The 23,267-nt window shown below is 43.5% G+C and overlaps 1 long non-coding RNA gene across 1 annotated transcript; it reads left to right on the top strand.

Moving 5' to 3' along the window:
- Positions 1–1,318: 1,318 nt before the first annotated feature.
- On the top strand, positions 1,319–3,562 carry LOC311283415. Its single transcript, XR_014626058.1, has 4 exons — positions 1,319–2,561; positions 2,603–2,741; positions 2,783–2,921; positions 3,076–3,562. It is a non-coding gene; the product is annotated as an uncharacterized lncRNA (long non-coding RNA).
- The last annotated feature ends 19,705 nt before the right edge of the window (positions 3,563–23,267 follow it).

Below are 23,267 nucleotides of genomic sequence, written 5' to 3'. Positions count from 1 at the left end.
GTAGCGGGAGGCCGCGGGAGAGAGAGGCACGAGCAGAGGGGGACACGACGAGAATGAGAGGTGAGACGCGCAGCACGTGAGCGGCCGTGGCCGCGGTCGCGGCGGGAGAGAGAGGACGAGAGAGACAGGTGAGAGAGACAGATGAGAGAGCCAGAGAAAACTTCGGCTGGATTGCGGGCGGAAGCCTTGGTGCACTGAGTCTGTTGAATTGCAGTTTTATTGTGGAAATGAGCACGAGTGAAACCTTACAGTGTGTGGTGGAAATGTGAGTGTGGGAATTATTTCTGCTGTTCACTCGCAATCACAGCTGTCCATTCCTCCTTCTGTCTGAGTCCAGTGAAGAGCCTGCTAATGCTGTGAGTTACACGTGTCTGAGTCCAGTGAAGAGCCTGCTAATGCTTGAAGAGCCTGCTAATGCTGTGAGTTACACGTGTCTATTCCTCCTTCTGTCTGAGTCCAGTGAAGAGCCTGCTAATGCTTGAAGAGCCTGCTAATGCTGTGAGTTACACGTGTCTATTCCTCCTTCTGTCTGAGTCCAGTGAAGAGCCTGCTAATGCTTGAAGAGCCTGCTAATGCTGTGAGTTACACGTGTCTATTCCTCCCTCTGTCTGAGTCCAGTGAAGAGCCTGCTAATGCTGTGAGTTACACGTGTCTATTCCTCCTTCTGTCTGAGTCCAGTGAAGAGCCTGCTAATGCTGTGAGTTACACGTGTCTATTCCTCCCTCTGTCTGAGTCTAGTGAAGAACCGGCTAATGCCGGAAGGGCCTGCTAATGCTGGAAGAGCCTGCTGATGCTGGAAGAGCCCGTTAATGCTGGAAGAGCCTGAGGCTAGTGAAGAACCGGCTAATGCCGGAAGGGCCTGCTAATGCTGGAAGAGCCTGCTGATGCTGGAAGAGCCCGTTAATGCTGGAAGAGCCTGAGGCTAGTGAAGAGCCGGCTAATGCCGGAAGGGCCTGCTAATGCTGGAAGAGCCTGCTGATGCTGGAAGAGCCTGCTGATGCTGGAAGAGCCCGTTAATGCTGGAAGAGCCTGAGGCTAGTGAAGAGCCTGCTGATGCTGGAAGAACCTGCTCCCGAAGAAAAGAGGATGTGGAAGGGACTTTATATTGTTTTTATTATTTAATAAAGAATATTTATTTTTAATTCTGTGTCTGCCTCCTTTGTGTCCACGGTCAGCTCCTCAGGGGCGGCACGCGGGCGGAGGGGTGGGTGGCCCGCTGGCGCTCCACCCCGACCTGTGACATAAATGGCCTGCTAATGCTGGAAGAGCCTGCTGATGCTGGAAGAACTGGCTCCCGAAGAAAAGAGGATGCGGAAGGGACTTTATATTGTTTTTATTATTTAATAAAGAATATTTATTTTTAATTCTGTGTCTGCCTCCTTTGTGTCCACGGTCAGCTCCTCAGGGGCGGCACGCGGGCGGAGGGGTGGGCGGCCCGCTGGCGCTCCACCCCGACCTGTGACAAGTGGCGTAGTCGGCAGGATGCCGCCCTGAGTTGAGCGACCGTGGGCCGAGGGTATGGCGACCAGTTTTTTTTCTCTTTTTTTTGTTTGTTTTTGCTTTGTCTTCTTTTTTTTTTTTTTTTCCTCTTTTCTTCGGCGTCCCGCTCTAGGGACTAGAGCGGATTGGTGGGGGAGGATGTCACGGGGTGACGAGAGACAGGCGGAACCATTCTTCATGAGGATGTTTCCCTGCCGGAGTAGTTCCCGTGCGACACCTGGCTAGTTCCGGTTGCCCGTGAGCTATGTTCAGACGCGAGAATTAAATGAAGAAAGGTGTATCAGGTGCGCGATGAGAGGGTGGAGGTTGGTGATTGGGACATGTAGCAGGAAGGTGGCTTATAAAAGGACACTTTGGCGGTGAGGAAGGGGGGCAGCACGTGAGCGGCCGTGGCCGCGGGAGAGAGAGGCACGAGCAGAGGGGGACACGACGAGAATGAGAGGTGAAGCGCGCAGCACGTGAGCGGCCGTGGCCGCGGTCGCGGCGGGAGGCCGCGGGAGAGAGAGGACGAGAGAGACAGATGAGAGAGACAGATGAGAGAGACAGATGAGAGAGCCAGAGAAAACTTCGGCTGGATTGCGGGCGGAAGCCTTGGTATACTGAGTCTGTTGAATTGCAGTTTTATTGTGGAAATGAGCACGAGTGAAACCTTACGGTGTGTGGTGGAAATGTGAGTGTGGGAATTATTTCTGCTGTTCACTCGCAATCACAGCTGTCCATTCCTCCCTCTGTCTGAGTCCAGTGAAGAACCTGCTAATGCTGTGAGTTACACGTGTCTATTCCTCCCTCTGTCTGAGTCCAGTGAAGAGCCTGCTAATGCTGTGAGTTACACGTGTCTATTCCTCCCTCTGTCTGAGTCCAGTGAAGAACCTGCTAATGCTGTGAGTTACACGTGTCTATTCCTCCTTCTGTCTGAGTCCAGTGAAGAGCCTGCTAATGCTGTGAGTTACACGTGTCTATTCCTCCCTCTGTCTGAGTCCAGTGAAGAGCCTGCTAATGCTGTGAGTTACACGTGTCTATTCCTCCCTCTGTCTGAGTCCAGTGAAGAGCCTGCTAATGCTGTGAGTTACACGTGTCTATTCCTCCCTCTGTCTGAGTCCAGTGAAGAGCCTGCTAATGCTGTGAGTTACACGTGTCTATTCCTCCCTCTGTCTGAGTCCAGTGAAGAGCCTGCTAATGCTGTGAGTTACACGTGTCTATTCCTCCCTCTGTCTGAGTCCAGTGAAGAGCCTGCTAATGCTGTGAGTTACACGTGTCTATTCCTCCCTCTGTCTGAGTCCAGTGAAGAGCCTGCTAATGCTGTGAGTTACACGTGTCTATTCCTCCCTCTGTCTGAGTCCAGTGAAGAGCTTGCTAATGCTGTGAGTTACACGTATCCATTTCTCTCTCTGCCTGAGTCCAGTGAAGACCCTGCTAACGCTGTGAGTTACACGTATCCATTCCTCTCTCTGCCCGAGTCCAGTGAAGACTCTGCTAACGCTGTGAGTTACATGTATCCATTCTCTGCTTGAGTCCAGTGAAGAATCTGCTAACGCTGTGAGTTACATGTATCTTCCACTCTCTGCCTGAGGCTAGTGAAGAGCCGGCTAATGCTGGAGAGGCCTGTTGATGCTGAAAGAGCCCGTTAATGCTGGAAGAGCCTGAGGCTAGTGAAGAGCCGGCTAATGCTGGAGAGGCCTGTTGATGCTGAAAGAGCCCGTTAATGCTGGAAGAGCCTGAGGCTAGTGAAGAGCCGGCTAACGCTGGAAGGGCCTGCTGATACTGGAAGAGCCTGCTGATGCTGAAAGATCCCGTTAATGCTGGAAGAGCCTGAGGCTAGTGAAGAACCGGCTAATGCCGGAAGGGCCTGCTAATGCTGGAAGAGCCTGCTGATGCTGGAAGAGCCCGTTAATGCTGGAAGAGCCTGAGGCTAGTGAAGAGCCGGCTAATGCCGGAAGGGCCTGCTAATGCTGGAAGAGCCTGCTGATGCTGGAAGAGCCCGTTAATGCTGGAAGAGCCTGAGGCTAGTGAAGAGCCGGCTAATGCCGGAAGGGCCTGCTAATGCTGGAAGAGCCTGCTGATGCTGGAAGAACTGGCTCCCGAAGAAAAGAGGATGCGGAAGGGACTTTATATTGTTTTTATTATTTAATAAAGAATATTTATTTTTAATTCTGTGTCTGCCTCCTTTGTGTCCACGGTCAGCTCCTCAGGGGCGGCACGCGGGCGGAGGGGTGGGCGGCCCGCTGGCGCTCCACCCCGACCTGTTACCCACCAAGGCAGAGCTGGTGCTGGTTCGGAGCCAGAGCCTAGTTTCAAATCGGTTCTTTGTTTTTCCACCGCCAAAGCACCAGCTCCGAACCAGTAAAACTGGTTCTTAAGTAGCACCAAATCATTGCAGGGTCTAGAACGGAGCCAGGAAAGAACCGCTTGCGTCAGAGGCTGGGGGCGGGGTTACCGTGGCCAACAAGACTGAAGAGAAACTTGTGACCGCCATTTTTAAATAGCAGCTAGTCGAGCTAATAGCAGCTCGATTATAATATCCGTCAATATGTAAGTTACGGCGAGCTGCACGAACGCGTTGGATTCGCCGTGTTTGGATGCCGATTTATTTTCGCAAACCCATGAGCATCCATAGTAACGCAACGTCTATTATTGTTGATGCCTTGTTCGAGATGCATCGGAGCAGCGTGGACCGATCAGAGATTCGGGAGTGTTTGGAGATCATACGACTCCTTGTGCTTTTTGATCGCTTTCGCCGTGCTTTGATTTCATGTGCTGATCGTTCTGCGAGAAGCCGATGCATCTCGAACAAGTCTGGTGTGTTTGTGTTTGGCGCTGCCGCACTAGCGTTGCTGGGCAACATGATACGTATGCAGTGACGTAAGATATAGCTCTGTTGTGGCTCTCTGGCCGGTGGAAACGCAAACGGGTTCTTAGTAAGCTCGTCAGTCGAACCAACTCCGAACTGGCAATAGCTCTAGCTCTGAACCAGCACCAGGTTCTTGTTGGTGGAAAAGGGGTATGTGACAATTTCATTAGCCCACATTACATTGCACTGGATACAGCTCAGCAGTTTTTATAATGAAAAACAAACAAACAAAAAAACACAATCATCCTAAAAAGAGACCGTATTATAGGCCGTCTCATCAACACTCGTACCTCCACGACCGAATGGGTATTCTGACGTTACGTAATTATCATCACAATATCTAGATATTAAAAAAGTATTTTTATCTTGACAATTAATCAAAGAACACTTGCACGTTTTTCAACGCATTTTCTGACGCATTTCAGCCGGAGTCAGCCCAGCTGTGCTTGCTATCTGCAACATTGTTTAGTGTTTTGGACTGATAAAAGACCGTTCAGTTATCTTAGGCCTGGGACACACAAGACAATTTTCAAATCTTAATTTAAAACGGCGGGAGACCACAGACATAAGGGCAGTTTCAACCGATTTTGATCATTATAATCATAGGCAGAGCGCGTGTTAGGCTGGGCCATCCCTAGCCACAGACACTGGTCAAAAAACAACGGGGGATTGGGACAAAAATGCACCTGCACATTTAAACTAAATCTAGTAGTAAATTGAAAATTAAATAAAGTCTCGATTGTGTGCTTGCGGCATTACATTTAGATCTGCTTATGTTGAATCATACTTTTGACCTGTTTTACAGGTGTAGCGGGACATTGAGAGGGAAAGCAACCTCTAAAGATGTAGCTGACTACGCCACCCTGTTAACCAGGGAAATATCAATACTCATGAGTTTAACAAAGGACACACAGGAGCGTGGTTCTCGAAAGGAGGGCCTGAGACGTGGATACTAAAGATACAAAAGCTTTATTTCAATCAAGCAATAATCTTAAAAACATTAAAAGACTGTAGGACCAGGTTAACATATACAAACATTGAAGACGCTAATAAAAAAGGCAGAGGCTTACCAATGGCAGGGAAACTAGTTTAAAAATGATAAATTGATCATTAATAAATTATGAAAATACAATTGTTAAACACATTATAGATATGCTTATAAATCAAGAATAAAGCATTTATAGCCGTATTTATAAACTGCTTATCAATGTCTATAAATGCTTTATAAATTATGAATTAACTGTTTACTAATGCTTAATTAATGATTAATAGCATACAGTTATTATAAAGTGTTACCGAACTGCATGCGGGAGAGCAGGTAAAATCATCTTTTTGTTGTTATCAAAAGCTATTTGTTGTTTGTTTCAGTAACTTCGTTAAGTTTACGTTAATGGTCAGTTACATTTGTTCTCCTGCTAGCAATGATGATGCCTTGGTTCGCTAGCATTTAGTTAAGTAACCCAAGTAACATTAAGGTTAGCGAGCGTTCAGTTTATTTGAAAATAATCTAATACAGCTGATACAATATCTGCATGTATAGCTTAATATTAAAAACCAATTCAGTAACTTGATTTAGTGTAACAGTGCTGTAGTAACGTTACTCAAGGCCGTTCTTTTTTTCGAGATCACTTACGTTAATGTTACTTGGTCTTGTCTCAAATCCTATCTACTTTATTTTGGGCTAATGTTAATGTCTCAAACCTCTCAGACATAAGTTAGAGGACTCATGTTTTTTATCTCAAGTTTTTTTTTTTATTATTATTATAATCAAGACCACTTTACGTGTTTTAAGGTTAAGGGATGTGGGGAGCACAAGCTGAGACCGTTAACAAATCTAGTGGTTGTTAGTTGTAACTCTAAAAGTATGGGGAACTTTTTAATTAATGTCTGTTTAGTAATTAATATTCGATCCTTTATTTTCTTTCCAGAAGCCATATTCGAGCACACACACATACATGTAAATTCCTTTAAATGTTAAGGGGAAGATTAAATAAGAGAAACTGGATCTGTGAATTCCCACAGAATCACAATTGAATTCATATCTTGCTACTCAGTCAGAATCGTATTAACCTGGAGTCAGTCTCTGTCACAATAATCATATATGTGATGTTTTAGGCCTATTGGCAGACATCCATTTAAAATGTAGGCAATGGCATATAAAGAGCCTTTTTTCCAAATCCACTTCAGTTTCTCAGCTTGCACTCTAGTAACATTTGTGTGGTCCAGGTAGCTTTGCATAAAAAATGGTTGTCATTCGCAAGGCTACTTTTACTTTTATACTTTAAGTAAATTTCCAAGCCTGTACTTTGTTACTTTTACTTGAGTAAAGAAGTTAAATTAGTACTTCTACTTTTACCAAAGTATTTTTTAACAAGTATCTGTACTTCTACTTGAGTACGGGAAGTGAGTACTTTTGCCATCTCTGCAAATGGGGGACAATCGACTTCGTCAGCTGGTTCTTCTGGCGTGAGTTTTGTTTTAGGGGAGAAAAAACAAAGGAGAAACAAAGATTATGGGTGATCTTCTTTCACAATATTCCACTTTCGTGTCTGCCAAGTTTCAGCTACAGAAGCACATATCATCCGGTTGGAGAAGCTTGCTCGCTTTCATTGGCTATCATGAGTGACACATCAGAGGCAGCCCTAACAAGAGAAGGAAATATTAAACATTTGATATTTATGATTTGGGATTGAGTGGGCTCTGACGCGATCAGGCAGTAAAATAACCGTAATGACACACAATTGAGGAGTTTTTGGACAAAAAATTTTTTGCAACAAGAAGTGAATTGGGACACAACCTCGACCGCTTGGGGGTGCAAATCTAATTTTCAAGTGTGTGGCCAGCCTAATTTCAGAGGAACTAGACTACAGCAAACTCTGAACCAGACTATTTAAACGTTGAGCAAGGAATCAAACACACCGGATTCAACTCATCAGATCATCAGTAGAGACTCAAGACCTGAAATGTTTGTGCCAGATTAGAGACATTGTAGGGGAACCATTGATCTAGAGTTTCATGACTGAACTCAATATATATATATTTATTTTTAACTGTGTGTATTTAAGTGTAAATGTGTATGTCAGTATATTTAATGTTACTGTGCTTCAGCCATTCTAAGCCGTTCTTTTAACCCTGTCAGTAAAGCTGTTTGACTCTGATGAGTCTGAGGTGAGTCTGTATCTCGTCCTGATCTCTCTTCGGTCTCGTCGTGAGCTCACAGTCTACAGCAGCTTTTGCATTCAGAGGGTGTTCCCCATCGAGGAACTCGCGATGCGTCGATTTGGGAACGCCTCCTGCGTGATTGCGTCTGAAGCATCTATGTCAGCTAGTCCAATGGCGGGCGTGAGCGTCACAGGCAGGTGACGTCATGACCAGGAAAGGATAAAAGCACATCCGGTGCAACCGGCTCTAGCTTCTGTTGCCTCAGCAAGCGATCTGTGTCAAACCTGTCTGTCATATTTACTGTTGTCTGTCGTACAAAGTTTATATTATGGCGAAACAAAACTTCAAGTCCTGTGTTCCTCCCTGCCCGCGTTATTTAACGGGTGGGGATACACACGAGCTTTGTGTGATTTGTTTGGGAGTGGAGCATGCGGTATCAGCTTTTGAGGGGGCTGATTGCCAGCATTGTGAGAAGCTGCCGCTTCGCACGCTCCGCTCCCGTCTGTCACTTTTCGAGGAACGTGGTGAGGCTCGCGAGCCTCAGGGTGCTGGACCCGCTTCTGCTGAGGCAGAGCGGAGAAGGCATTCCTGGGAATCGCAAATGGATCTCTCAGCGGGGTTGGAGACGGATCCGAGGACCCTTTCTCCTCCCTTACCTGGGAGATCCATCGCTCAATCTCCGGTGTCGGAAGCCCGCCCTGCGGCTTCTTCCGCCCGGAGAGAGAGCCCAATGCTGCAGTACTCTTCCTCCGAGGAGGTGGATGTGCTCACTATTGAAGGTGACACAAACAGGGGGGAAGAGGAATCGCCATCTCTTTCCCCAGCACATGAGGAGTTGATGGATGTGTTATCTAGAGCTGTTGAAAAGTTACACATATCATGGCCACTAGAGAAACAGGGCGCTCGTCCCAAAAGTAAATTAGACGAGCCTTTCCTGCCGTCTAATATTTCACCTCCATCATGGAGCCTGCCTTTCTTTCCCGATCTGCACAGTGAGCTGTCTAGATCGTGGAACAAACCGTACTCTTCACGTTTGTTCAGCCCTCAAGTTCACGTATATTTAAATATACAAAGGGTATGAACGAGTATGGTTATAGATCAATGCCCCGGGCTGAACAGACGCTCGCGAGCTATCTGTCGCCCGGTTCAACATCATCTGTGAAGGCTCCAGTTTTGCCCACTAAACCATTAAAAACAACTTCCACATTATTGGGTAAAGCTTATACGGCAGCAGGTCAGGCTGGAGCGTGACTTCACACTATGGCACTGCTTCAGGCATATCAGGCTGACCTGCTGGGGGATTTAGGTAGGAGTGAGGGAGTTAATAGTGACGATATTCGAGAACTTCGTCGCGCTACTGATTTGTCACTCAGAGCTACCAAAGAGACCGCCAGAGCAATTGGGCGGTCTATGGCGGCGCTGGTGGCTACTGAAAGGTATCTTTGGTTAAATCTTTCTGAGATCAAAGACAAAGATAGATATTTTCTTTTGGATGCTCCGTTAAACCCCGATTGTCTGTTTGGTGAAGCAGTGAATGAAGTGGTTGAAAGATTTCAGGAGACTAAAAAACATTCGGAGGCATTCAAAAAATTTCTCCCTCGCAGATCTAATCCCCCTGGGGCTGCTGGGAGTGAGCAGCCCCAGCCAGCATGATCCTCATATCGTGCGCAACAAAAGGAGAGTGTCGCGTCCCGCACCCCCCCACAGAAATCATGGGGGCCGGGGCGACAGTCTCAGCCGAAGCAATCTAAGCAGAAGGTCAATCCGAGGACTGTTCTTGCGAAGAAAGCGTCGGCTCAAAAGAGGTCCTGACGCCATTTGTGTCGGACCTATGAGAGCAGCCCCAATCGAGATGGAACATTGTACACCTCAGTACACGGGGTCCATTCCATCTCTGTACTCTCACGAGGTCGTTCTGCCAACCCCGCCACCCTTGGTGCTTTGGGGCGCAGCGGTCTCCAGCGGGTCTCTGGCGCAGTGTCACCTCGACGCTGCGTCAGGCTCGCACCCTCTGAGGGGGGTTCTAATTACACCAGAGGCCAGCCTCGAGAGGCTCATTCCCTTAGTAGAATTTCTGGCAGAATGGAAGAATCTGCCGAATATATCTCTATGGGTCCTGCAGTTAGTAGAAAAGGGTTACAGAATCCAATTTGGTTCTCGTCCACCATGCTACAACGGGGTCTTACTCACAGTAGTACAGCCCGAGCAGGCTCTGGTAATGGAGCAAGAAGTAGAGGCTCTGTTAGCGAAGGAGGCTATAGAGCAGGTGTACTCACCCGACAGAGAATCGGGTTTTTACAGCCGTTATTTCATTGTTCCAAAAAAGGATGGAGGGTTGCGGCCCATACTAGATCTTCGTCGTTTGAATCGTACAGTTCAGAAACTCAAGTTCAAAATGCTGACACTCAAACAGATCGTGACTCAAATCAGGTCCGAGGACTGGTTTGTCACGATAGATCTAAAAGACGCTTACTTCCATGTCTCCATCCTCCCTCAGCACAGGAAGTTCCTAAGGTTTTCTTTCGGGGGCAAAGAATACCAGTATCGGGTTCTTCCTTTCGGTCTAGCTCTATCACCCCGCACATTCACAAAGTGCATAGATGCAGCTCTGGCCCCGCTCAGGCTGCAGGGCATAAGCATTCTGAATTATATAGATGACTGGCTGATTTTAGCGGAATCAGAACAGTTGGCGGTTCGGCATCGAGATGTCGTCCTCGCCCATATGCAGAAATTGGGGTTGAGGCTCAATGCCAAGAAGAGTGTGCTATCTCCAGTACAGAGGACCGCTTTTCTTGGAGTGGTCTGGGATTCGGTCACGATGCGAGCCGCTCTTTCGCCCGCTCGTGTAGCCGCTATCCTCACAGCCACGAAAGAGCTAAAGTTAGGCCAGTCACGCACTGTCCCAGGGTCCGGTACTGGGAGCTCTTTGCCATCGAGTTGCTATCTCGACAGATGCTTCCCTTACCGGCTGGGGAGCGGTAATGGAAGGCCGCTCAGCTCAGGGTCTATGGGAAAGTCATCATCTCTCTTGGCATATAAATTGCCTGGAGATGATGGCTGTCTTCAATGCGTTGAGGCACTTCCTCCCAGACCTAAGGGGCCATCATGTGCTTGTCCGTTCAGACAATACATCGGTGGTCTCTTACATCAACCGTCAGGGGGGTCTGCGTTCGCGTCCACTACACAAACTGGCGCACCAGATCCTTCTGTGGTCTCTGGGGAAATTACGCTCTCTGAGGGCAGTATATATACCAGGGATTCAGAATATAGGAGCAGACACCCTGTCGAGGCAGGGGCTGAGGCCATGGGAATGGAGACTCCATCCCGAGGCGGTGGAGATCATTTGGCAGTTTTACGGCCAGGTGGATCTGTTTGCGTCTCAGCAAACGACGCACTGTCCACTTTGGTCCCTAGGGCTGGACGCCATAGTGCAGACATGGCCAAGGCTACGTCTGTACGCTTTTCCCCCTGTTGCTCTGCTACCAGGAGTTCTGGAGAGAATCCGCCAGGATGGAGTAAGCCTACTGCTAGTAGCACCACGCTGGCCGAGTCGATTCTGGTTTGCGGACCTGATTCATCTCCTCGACGGCCCTCCCTTAGAGATCTCGATCAGGAGAGACCTTCTGTCTCAGGCCGGGGGCACTATATTTCACCCCCGGCCAGAGATTTGGAAGTTGTGGGTGTGGCCCCTGAGGGGGCACAACTCTTAGAGAGTGGTCTCTCATCCGAGGTTGTGGAGACCATTCTTAGCTCCAGAGCTCCAGCTACGAGGAAACTTTATTTACTCAAATGGAATGTATTTACTTGGTGTCCCCAGCAGCAGTGTGACCCAGTCCACTGTTCTGTTGGGTCAGTACTTGTTTTTACAGGAACGCTTCTCATCAGGTCTATGTCCTTCCACCTTAAAGGTTTACGTGGCGGCTATTGCGGCTTTCCACGCCCCGGTGGGGGTTACATCCCTGGGTAGAGACCCACTCATTACTCATTTTCTTCGTGGCACGTTGACGTTGAGACCTGCAACACGCACTAGAGTGCTGGCCTGGGACCTTGCAATAGTATTAGAAGGCCTTTCTAGGGCTCCATTTGAACCCCTAGACTCAGTCTCAGAGAAGTTTCTCACATTTAAGACTATATTTCTTCTTGCTATTTCATTCCTTTTAAAGAGTCGGAGACCTTCAGGCCCTCTCGGTTTCTCCCACCTGCCTTGAATTTGCACCTGGGATGGTCAAAGCTTTTCTCTTCCCTAAGCAGGGATACGTCCCTAAGGTACCGACCAATATTCCGAGGCCTATTGTGCTACAGGCTTTCTGTCCTCTTCCATTTACATCTTTGGACCAGGAAAAGTTGAACTTTTTGTGTCCAGTGCGAGCATTGGATACTTATGTTCATTGGACTTCTTCCTGGAGGAAGTCCGACCAATTATTTGTCTGTTTCGGATCACCTAGGTTAGGTCTTCCTGCTTCTAAGCAGACTATGAGCAAATGGATAGTTGAGGCTATCTCTCTTGCCTATGAGTCATCTGACCTTCCGTGTCCTTTGGAGGTTAGAGCTCATTCTACTAGGAGTATGGCGACCTCTAAAGCCTTGTTATCTGGGGCCTCTTTTCAAGACGTCTGTGATGCAGCAGGCTGATCCTCACTGCTCACATTTGTCAGATTTTATAGCCTAGATCTGGACGCTACTCCAGGGTCTCAGGTTCTTAATGCTTGATGTATTAGTTCTGTTCAGGCTGACACTCAGGTTCTTGAAATTATGGCGATTTGGGCTTTTATTCTTTCCTGGTCATGACGTCACCTGCCTGTGAGGCTCACGCCCGCCATTGGACTAGGTGACATAGATGCTTCAGACGCAATCACGCAGGAGGTGTTCCCAAAGCATCATCGACACATCGTCTCGTTCCCTTCTCGGGGAACTAAGGTTACACTCGTAACCGAGACGTTTTATATGATCAGCACATGCTTCACTCTGCATGTGTTTATAGCTCTATGAACTGAACATGACATGATCAAGAGCTCTTCTTCATCAACCAACAAACATGACTTTCAGCATCATCTTCCTCTTGACTCTGGCAGCGTTTAGTTCAGGTTTGAATAATGATTTATGATTGTATTTCCCACCATCAGTGGAGTCCTAACTGAAGATACAGGAGATTATTACTGTCAGAGTTTACACTACATCAACAGTAAATATGTGTTCACACAGTGATAAAAAGTTGTACAAAAATCTGTTTATGAAGAGAATGAGTCAGTGTTTCAATATGATCATCATGTTTTAGTTGTAATATATGATTCCTGTCAATCAAACTGAACAGACTGCATTCAGTCACTTCTGCTGTCTGGACGTGATGCTTTCCATTTGAGACACAGGACCTTTTATAAATTAATTATGTATTAATTTTGATTTTCATAACATTTTCATATATATTTACACCATTGCCTATAAATGTAATGATTATGTAACAATTAGTGTCAGAACAACTGATTCTTGATCTTGATCTTTTTTAGGATATTTTTATATAATAAAGTTTTTAATCCCCTATGAATATAATGATCAGTTTGTCTGCGCTGCTTCACTAAAGCAGAAGTGAAAGTGTTCCAGTCCAGATCATGTAACCAATCAGAGAGTGAGACTGAAACCCCATTTGCATTGTCAGGGTGGAGTGATTGTGATCCTCTCAGAATAGAGCAGCTCTGTCTCCAGAGACCATGTTCAAACCCCAAGAGCTTTATTTGACATTTACTGCTACATCAACCTTCTGAAAAGCACCTGCATCTTCATCTGTTAGTTGAATGATGTTGTCAGACACAAAGTGAACTTGTTGAGAAGCTTTATTGAATGTTGCAGCAAACACAGCAGATTGAAAGATCACACACACACACACACACACACACACACACACTCTTTCAGTATTGAGTTGTAAATCACTACAGCTGCAGCACTAGACTCATGTGAATCCTGCCTGACACAGGACACTCAGATACGGCTCATCTTCAGGAGAGAAACATCAGCACTCAGAGCTCTTGTGGAACGAGACCTCATGAGGAGCTCCATCATGTGTTACTCTGCAGACGTACAGCTCTCCCGCTTCCCAGCGTGCTTTGCTGAGGGTCAGGACGCTACTGCGGCTGTAGCGGCCGTCCTGCTGGCTCTCTGCGCTGGTCAGAACCCCCTCGGTGACCTCTGACCCGTCCAGTGTCCAGCTCACCAGCGCCCCCTGTGGAGAGTAAGAGCTGAGCAGGCAGAGCAGTGCGGCTGAGTCTCCAGAGATCTGCAGAGAAGAGGGCGGCAGCAGAGACACTGAGGGCTTCACTGTGGGACCAGCTGCAGGAGACAAACACAACACATTCACACACACACAACACACTTTGTTTAAAGCTTTCATACATATTGCATTATAAAAGTAGTTTAATGCATTAATTATGCACTGCTATATACATTAAAATGCATGTATGATCTAATCAATAAGTGTAACAGCAGTTATAACACATATTATCTATTATCAGGCCGATCTGACTGCTTTAATTCCAGCAATTATTCACTCTGAACATTAATATCTTACATTTTGAGATATTCACCTGAACTGAAAATGTAACTCAATTTCAAACAGAGTTAAAACACAATTGAATCATACAGAATGAACAAAACACTGAATTATAAGCACAACATGAGCAAAAGAGATTCAGTTTCATTGACTGAACTACAGAAAGCAGCAACATTTACATTCTGATGTCAAATCTCTTTTTCCATGTATGATTTCTACAATAAAAGATGAACTAAATATGAACTCAGTGTAGAAATAAATGAAGGAAAAACAAACCTGTAATGAACTGAATAAACTCATAGTGAGACACAGTGTGGAAATATGTTTAGAGTTTTATTTCTTTTTTTATATATATATATTTTTTTGTTGTTGAAAGGAATAATGCTATTCTTATAATAATATCATAGTTTTAGATTCAATAATTATACAAAAATATCAGTAACACTTTAAAGCCTTTATACATATTGCATTATAAAAAGTACTTTTAATGCATAAATTATATATTATTTTACACATTATGATGCATGTATAATCTCTTCAATAATTGTAACCAAGGTTTTAACACATTATAATATTTTCTATTCATTGTTACACCTCCAAAAAATTATAATGCATTAAAATTCATGACAAACAACCAATTCTAGACGTAACAAGGAATTTACAAATATTATAAAACATTTTAACTTTGGTTACAGTTATTTATGAAAACATATATGACATTATAACATACGCTATTGATACCTTTATAATGCATTATACATAAAGGCTTCAAGTAAAGTTTGCCACAATATCAAATAATCATTATTATTAATAAATGTTGTTCTTGTTTCCACTGTAAAACACTTTCTGAAATCTAAATTGTATGTTTTATTAGGTGATTAAATAGACAGACTTACCGATCACCAGTTTAGTTCCTCCACCGAATGTGAGCCACAGTGATACAATCTAATGAAACGCTCGTACAAAAACCTCTATTCCACTCGAGTGAACACACACTCCAGCAGAGAGAGAGAAACAACACTTCAACACACTGATATTAGAAGATCCTCAGCTCTTCTCAACACTCACTCATTCAGATTTGACTAAATGCTTTCTGATATAACACTGTTTAAAGAAATATATTTGATGAGCTGTGACCTCTGAGGTGACCTTTGACCTCTTTGATCATGGATGATGTTGTGGAGTTTCTCATAATGATGCTTCTGTTCTTCATATGCAGATCAATCATCATGATTCACAGAAAAACCTGCAGCTTCAAATAAATGAATCAATAATTCTGAACATTTCAGATGCACATTGTTTAATATATAACGACCTGATTATGAGTCCTGATGAACTTCATGCATGTGGAAAATGTGGGGAATTAATAGACATTCATACACTCATGATTTTCCAGTCATTTCAGTGGCCTAGAAATACCTCTTTATGGTGTCCATAATGTTGAGATCACATGACTGAATTCTGCTCACTTTATCTTGGTAGCAAATTATCAGAAACATTCACTTGATGTAAATGAAACTGCAAGACAGTGAATAGATTATTTCTACAGCGGCTCTGAAAACTGAAAATGTTTCTTCCACACTGAAAGACGTCAATATAAAGAACCCTAGTGTCTTATCAGCCACATATAATAAACATAAAATATTTCACAATTAATCACTAAATGGTTCAATAACATTATTCTAGAAGTAAAATCTTCTATGTAGAGTTTATGAGTTAGTTATCAGCACAAGCTGTTGTAAATCCTGCCCACTTCTTTGCATTGTCAGCACATGCTTCAGTGCTCTGAGAGTGTTTATAGTGCTGTGAGTTTAACACTTCATGACTGAGAGCAGAACACAATCTTCATCATCACACAAGACTAAACTACAGCAATGAACACAATCAACATCTTCATCTGGACTCTGACTCTCTGCATTCAGGGTAAATATCTTGTATAAACATCTTGCAAAATATGCAATTACATCTCATTTACAATCATATTAATGACTAAACTGTCTAATTTCAGAGATCTGGGGACAAGTGACAGTGACTCAGAATCCAGCAATACAACCCGTCAAACAAGGAGAAACTGTTACGATCAGCTGTAAAACCAGTCAGCCGATTTCTGGCTGTAGTAACTGTGTGTCCTGGTATCAGCAGAAACCTGGAGAAGCTCCTAAACTCCTGATTTATGGCATAAGAAGCATTTATACTGGAACTCCATCTAGATTCAGTGGCAGTGGATCTGCCTATGGCAGTGATTTTACTCTGACCATCAGTGGAGTCCAGACTGAAGATACAGGAGATTATTACTGTCAGAGTTTACACTATATCAGTAGCTGGGTGTTCACACAGTGATAAAGAGTCGTACAAAAACCTCTGTCAGTCAGACGTCACAGTGACTGCACTGATACAGCTGAGAGAAACTGCAGCTGCTGATGGAGGATCACAAACTTCACAATATCAAACCTTTTACAGATGTAGCAACACTGACTTGGCATCTGGCCAGATGTTCTGAATTAGCGAATCCTGATTGTTTCTCTCATGCTAAAACACATATGAGCATATACATGTCATTTTCAGAAAGCTTTGAATAATGTGGCTTGGTAGCATGTCTCCAAGTTTGCAAGCAGACCACTGGTTAATATTTTACGGTTGATGTTTTACCACGACTTAATTAAATCAACGAACAGGCCCCTTTTGTTTCTCAAACTATCACGTGCTGCGACAACACCCCTTTTGCTATGTCTAACGTTTGTTCTTTGTGTACTAAAGGGAAATTACAAGTCTGGTTCCATTCAGTTCTCTAGGACTATCTGCTTCCCTCAGCAAAATTCTACGACGCCTCGGGCTGATAAGTTAATTTGCCCACAGAACTACCTTTGTTTTTGCTGAGTAACATGTTCCAATCAAACCCCCAACCCCTCACGTGGTATGCCACCACGAGATGCAACTGAGGAGACATTCTAACACACACACACGCACATTGCCATATATGGACTTCCACGTAGTAAAATTTCATTTTACCATCTATTACAACTGTATAAAGAGTGTTCCGGGTGATTTGCATGTTCCCCAGTGTGATATTAGAGTAGTTGTGTTTTTGAATTACAGTAATGTAATCTTTAAGTGCCTTTGTTCAACAAAAGAATGTATCCCTATGTGTCTATCTGTGTCACTATTCGTTCTTGGTATTGTTTTAATCCCCTTTGCACGACGAAGGAGATTTTTGATAAGAGACTGTGATAAACGTTATGGTTCCATGCGTTTTTAATTCCCCGAGCATAAGATCATATTTTGCCCCCTCGTGATTCCACACGAGGATCGGGCTGCATTAACACACCAAGAATATCTTCCGCTCGGAATGCTCTAGGATGATTCGTCCTCCACGAAAAAGGGGACGGTACACGGGACACTCATAAAAGTCTAAACCTTCAGTTTCCTCATTCTCTTCCTCTCCGGTCAAAAACTTCGGGAAACACCAACTTCGGCTTCGGCCACCGTCTCCGGACCGGCTTCAGCCTGCTTCTCTTCTCTTTTATTTCTTTTTATGTTTTCTATAGTCTAGTTTAGTTTCCTATTCGCCTCTGTTCATTCACGAGCTGAATGAACTTAGCCTGAATCATTCCCGGCAACTTCACCTCAAAGAAAGAGACTCGTTGAACCACCCCTCGACCGCGCTCGCCAGGAAGACACAGCACGCGCACGCCTCCCCTCAGACGACTCACGCTCTTAAAGACACACGCAGGACTCTGCCTTCCTTCCTCATACAAAGAGAAACATATGCAAGTATTGATTATTGAATTGAACTTTTAATGTGATTTCTTTGTTGTCTCTCAAAGGTTACCTTGTCTGGGAAATTGCTATCCTGAGAGTTTAGTTTCACTTTCGCTCGCTCATCCTCTCCATCTCTCTCATACTCTCTCTCTCTCTCTCTCTCTCTCTCTCTCTCTCTCTGGAGTGCATGCTGGGAGTGAGTGGGCGGAGCGTGGTGAGTGTGGATGTGAGTGGTTTGCCGACTGTGGCCGGTAAGAGTGCTTTTTTCCAAACTTTTTCCTTTTTTCTTGTAAGTGTTTTGTTTGTTTGGTTGTTTTGTTTTTGTTGTTTTTGTGAGGATAGTCTGCTTCCAGCTTTTTTGCTGGGAAGCATGGCGACTCCAAACACAATGGTTTTTTGAAAATTTAACTCGGCGTCATGGAGTAAAAATTGATTCAAACGCTAACGTGGAAGATGTTTGTTTGGCTGTAGGAGACGTTGTGGGTCATGAAAACATTGTGTCCGCTTCCCGGATGAATAATGCGTTTGTGCTTTTTTTTTGCACTATTGAGAAGGCGAATGAAATAGTGCAAAATGGTGTTGTAATCAAAGGTTCACTCACGCCGGTGTTTCCTCTGAGCACTCCCGCCAAGAAAATAATGATTTCAAACGTCCCTCCGTTTGTGAAAGATGAGATGATCTTGCAGGAATTGTCACGATATGGAAAGATAGTTTCTCCTATCAAAAAAATTCCGCTTGGATGTAAATCGCCTTTAGTGAAACATCTTGTGTCTTTTAGGAGACAGGTGTTTATGATTTTGAAGAATGGCGAGGATGAACTTGATCTGGTTTTTAAATTTAAAATAGAAGGCTTTGATTATGCTGTCTTCGCATCATCTGATACAACAATGAAATGTTTTGGTTGTTCTAAAATCGGACATCTTAGTCGTAATTGCCCTGATAAAATGAACACGAACACAGAGCAGATTAATGCAGGTAAAACAGGGAGCGCTGTTAAAGAATCTAGCGCGCCCGAAACTAGTGCAGCGGTGAATCCCGCGAATACACCGATCGAGCCGCTTGAGGCAGTGAGCAGCGCGGAGGCGCGGGCGTCGTGTTCTACTGTTGTTGATGTTGGAGGTGTTGTGGCGGAGTCCGTGGCACTAGAGAACGCGCTGGGGTTGAGTATATTACCTTCTGTGCTTCTAGAACAAGACAGAGACATTGTAAAGGAAGATCTAAGATTGAATGACTGTGGATTGGACATGGAAGTTGAATCAACTTTCAAAACACCAATTAACCCTCTGGGGACCAAAAACACGCCCGCGCGTTTTGCTCGTTTTTTTTTTTTAGCAATGAAAAATAAACACAAAATGCTCTGTTAATTTTGATCTTTCATTTTCGTGTAATACATCAATCGATCCTGTTCAGTTTCTATTTTTTTTCTGTATACTCACAATAAAAATAAAGTGTTTTGCTTTTTGACAAATAAAGAAAAACTAACATGATGCTATTTCTGCCTTCTCTCTGTCAGTAAACTCCCATTTGAAACGCGTTCGAAAATGATCTATAACTCCGCGAAAATTCAGTCAAACAGGCAAACAGACCCACGGGCATAAAGCTTGAGATCGCAGCTTTTAAATGAACTAATTTATATAAAAAACAAATATTATCAGCTTCTGTAATCTGTATAAAAAGAGAGCGACTCCAGTCGAGCTCATTACGAGCTGTTCAAAAGTAATTTGACCACGCCCCGGAGAGCGCGTGCTATTCAAACGCAAATTCTGAGAACCATTTCAGTCTCTGAAACGCCCACATCAGTGTAAACAAAGAGGCATAATATAGCCTACCTTATGGAGAAAATTTTCCGTGCTGATATGAGGAGCAGATCCCGCTGAGGAGTGAGGTAGGCTAAGTTATCCTTTCTCAAGTGTTAATGTGGAATAACGTTATGGAATAACGTTGTAGGCTTATGTAAACAAAAAGATGAATCGCGTTTCTATAATATGAATCGCGTTTCTGTGAGATGAATGAAGGGTACATATTTGTAAAGACTGTTTAGCCTAAATATGAATCGCGTTTCTGTGAGATGAATGAAGGGTACATATTTGTAAAGACTGTTTAGCCTAAATATGAATCGCACGTCTGTGTGTGAAAGAATAAACTGCTTTGCTATAGCCTACTGAGATGAGTAAAAATCGACTGAAATATGTTGAAATAAAATGTATTTGTATAAGCAACGTATTAAACTGCAAATTAACATTTATAGGCAATGCCCTAATATTTCATAAAAACAACGTTACAGTCAGGCGAAGTATGAAAGACAACGTTTTGTTGACTAGATTTGGGTACAGTTTTTACTGTAGAATATACTGTCACATCAAATAAGCTTTTCTGCTCATATATATAAAATACTATTTTGTCAAAAATAAAGTCATAGACTAAGATGTTCCAATGTTGGCTATATTCAAACTAATGAATACATATGATAAAATGTAGGCCTATAATCTTTTTTTTTTTTTTACAAAGAAAGAGTACTTTTTTGCAGAAATATTGCTGAAATTGTAATTATTGTTGTAATTGTAACCTTTTTAATAAAATAGCAAAACATATTTACAAGATAGATGTAAGCAAAATCTTAAATGGTCAATATAAGTCTTCTTCAAAATATATATTTTGTCCTTGCATTGTGGCTCAGTCAGTGTCACACCTGAATGAATGGCTAATTATGCAGAGTCATTATGCAGAGTGGGTGGGACTAAGGTGTAAACTACTCCTCCCCCTCGCATATTGGCTTTCCAAGCAAAACCTGTTTTACACCATTTAAATCAATGTATTTTTTTTTGTGAACGATAAAGCAAGACTATTTTCACATAATTTTGAAGCTAGAACTCGAAGAGAAAACATCCATTAGTCAAAAGTCTTGTGGGCACATATTTTGTATGAGTTTTGTGGTCTTATTTCAGCAACTTTCATTTTTATTTTTTTAAATAACCACGCATAAACATTATTCTCTTAAAAATACAAACATCTACATACATGTTGCTCGCATATTATGGTAGGCCTGTTTGTGCTATATAGAGTGAATTTACACCTTTGCCATTAACATCTTTATAAATAACTGAAAAAAGCACAAATGTCAGAGCATGTCAGAACATCTCAAGGGCCCCAAAAACAGCTTGGTCCCCAGAGGGTTAAAGAAGGAAGTAGAGGGATGTAGTTCAAGGATGTAGCCTTTTTTTGTAGGCGACTTCTGTTAAATAAAATATCTCGCTTGGCATTGAACTTTGAGCTTTATAATTTTACAGAAATTATTTATACTCTAACAACAACATTACACACTAACTAAAGTTTGAAACATGGGATCACGAAGAACGGGACCTTTAACACTTCATGACTGAGAGCAGAACACAATCTTCATCATCACACAAGACTAAACTACAGCAATGAACACAATCAACATCTTCATCTGGACTCTCACACTGATTGCTCAAGGTTTGTGTAATACAGTTTTTACAATAATTATATATATTTTTTTTAACTTGTCTTCGATTTGTGCTACAACAGAGGTAAAGAAAATGTATAAATAATAATTTTGACTTGAGTCTTTACAAAATAAATCAGAGGCCTCAGGAAACTCCACTTACCGCTGCCATGAACCTCCCACGGCCATGTTGGGGACGGGTTGTCTCCTGATAGCGACTGCTCCACTTCATTAAAGGACAAGTTCGGTATTTTACACTTAAAGCCCTGTTTACAGATCGTTTCTGATGAAACAGAACGGTTAAGATAAAAATTTGGACACATGCTGCTGTCCCGAGAATTTTAGGTTTATTTCGCTTTCCCCAAAACCTCCAGAATGGGTGTATAGGTGCACTGGAACAATCCTTCATAAAACGCATTAAACTATGGTTTACAAAGACGTGAAACTCACCGAGTGGTCAGGGGTGTTCACTGATATGCTCACACAAAAATCGCTGCAAAAGATGCTTTCCAACAGGTGTTTTACCATTCGTTGTAAAACTGTGGATCTATTTTTCCAAACGTCTCACACCCGTAGATTCTTCCTTTGAGAGCTTGAATAATAGACACTCCAGCCCAGTTGGTGGCGATAATGCACCTTTGCCAATTGCAAGCAAACCGCTGGCATTTCATTGAATACACAGAAGAAGCAGAAGAAGAAGCGGCGGAGTAATACCGTACCTCACACAGCACATTCAATACAAGTCAATGGAGGAGACAAAAACTACGATAAAACCTGTTGGAAAGCATCTTTTGCAGCGATTTTTGTGTGAGCATATCAGTGAACACCCCTGACCACTCGGTGAGTTTCATCTCTTTGTAAACGAAAGTTTAATGCGTTTTATGAAGGATTGTTCCAGTGCACCTATACACCCATTCTAGAGGTTTTGGGGAAAGCGAAAGAAACCTAAAATTCTCGGAACAGCAGCATGTGTCCAAATTTTAATCTTAACCATTCTATTTCATCAGAAACGATCTGTAAACAGGGCTTTAAGTGTAAAATACCGAACTTGTCCTTTAACATCAATTGGCATGGCAGGCTCATGAGTGTTATAGGTTTCTATGTCTTTCAATAGCAGTCTCTTGCTCTCAGCAACTTTCCTCCGCAGGCGGTGATGGAACTTGCCACTATCTGTAAAGACATGAAGCAGAAGGTAAAAATAGTGACCAAAAATACAGTGAGCAATTATCTATTAACAATGTAATTATACCATTTTGACGGTATAGAGCCTGCTTCCGCTGCCTCACGTTAAGGTAACGTCCCTCAATGGACTGCTCTAGGGGAGTACCTGTTGTGTCTGGAAACACAACACAAAAACACAATAGTGTAAAGAAGGACGAGTTGGAAGGGGGTGGGTGCCAAAAAAGGCTTACAGAGATAGTGGCATGCAGTATAGTAACCAGTAGGCAGCTTAAATAGCATGATCTAAATGATCGCCACCAATGAAGAAGCACAAAGTGAAACATGTTATTGGTTCAAACTTACCACCAGCTGCCCATTCCCTCACATCAGACACCCACACTGCTGCATCGGTGCAAGCCAAGCTTTCTTTAAGCTCTGCTAGACTTGCAGTCTCCTCCTGAAGCCTCTGGCAAGTCTAACAGTTAAACAATGCAGTTACACAAAGCTACACAATAACCACAAATTGAAACCATTTACAGAGAACACACCTTCACATATCTTGCAGACAATGCCCGATGTAGTGTTGTGATTTTTTTGTAGTTCCAGGCCATAGCATGGATTGTAAGCATATCCACACGCGCTGTTGAGAGTAAATGTTGAGTGAATGTCATGCAATAAGCAATAAAAAATTGCATTAGAAGAGAAATACTACAATCACCTCCTTTCGACATGTATTTAGTCGTTAAGGCACAGCGGGAGAGGTAGCAGTTCACCTGTTCAATCTCCTCCCCCGCAGGTGACCCTGCTCCTTCTTGGTTTTTGCCACTCCATGT

This window comes from Rutilus rutilus (genome assembly GCF_951802725.1).
Source record: "Rutilus rutilus genome assembly, chromosome: 23".
Taxonomy (NCBI): domain Eukaryota; kingdom Metazoa; phylum Chordata; class Actinopteri; order Cypriniformes; family Leuciscidae; genus Rutilus; species Rutilus rutilus.
The sequence above is the reverse complement of the archived record's forward strand: the minus strand, read 5'-3'. Positions and strand labels throughout refer to the sequence as shown.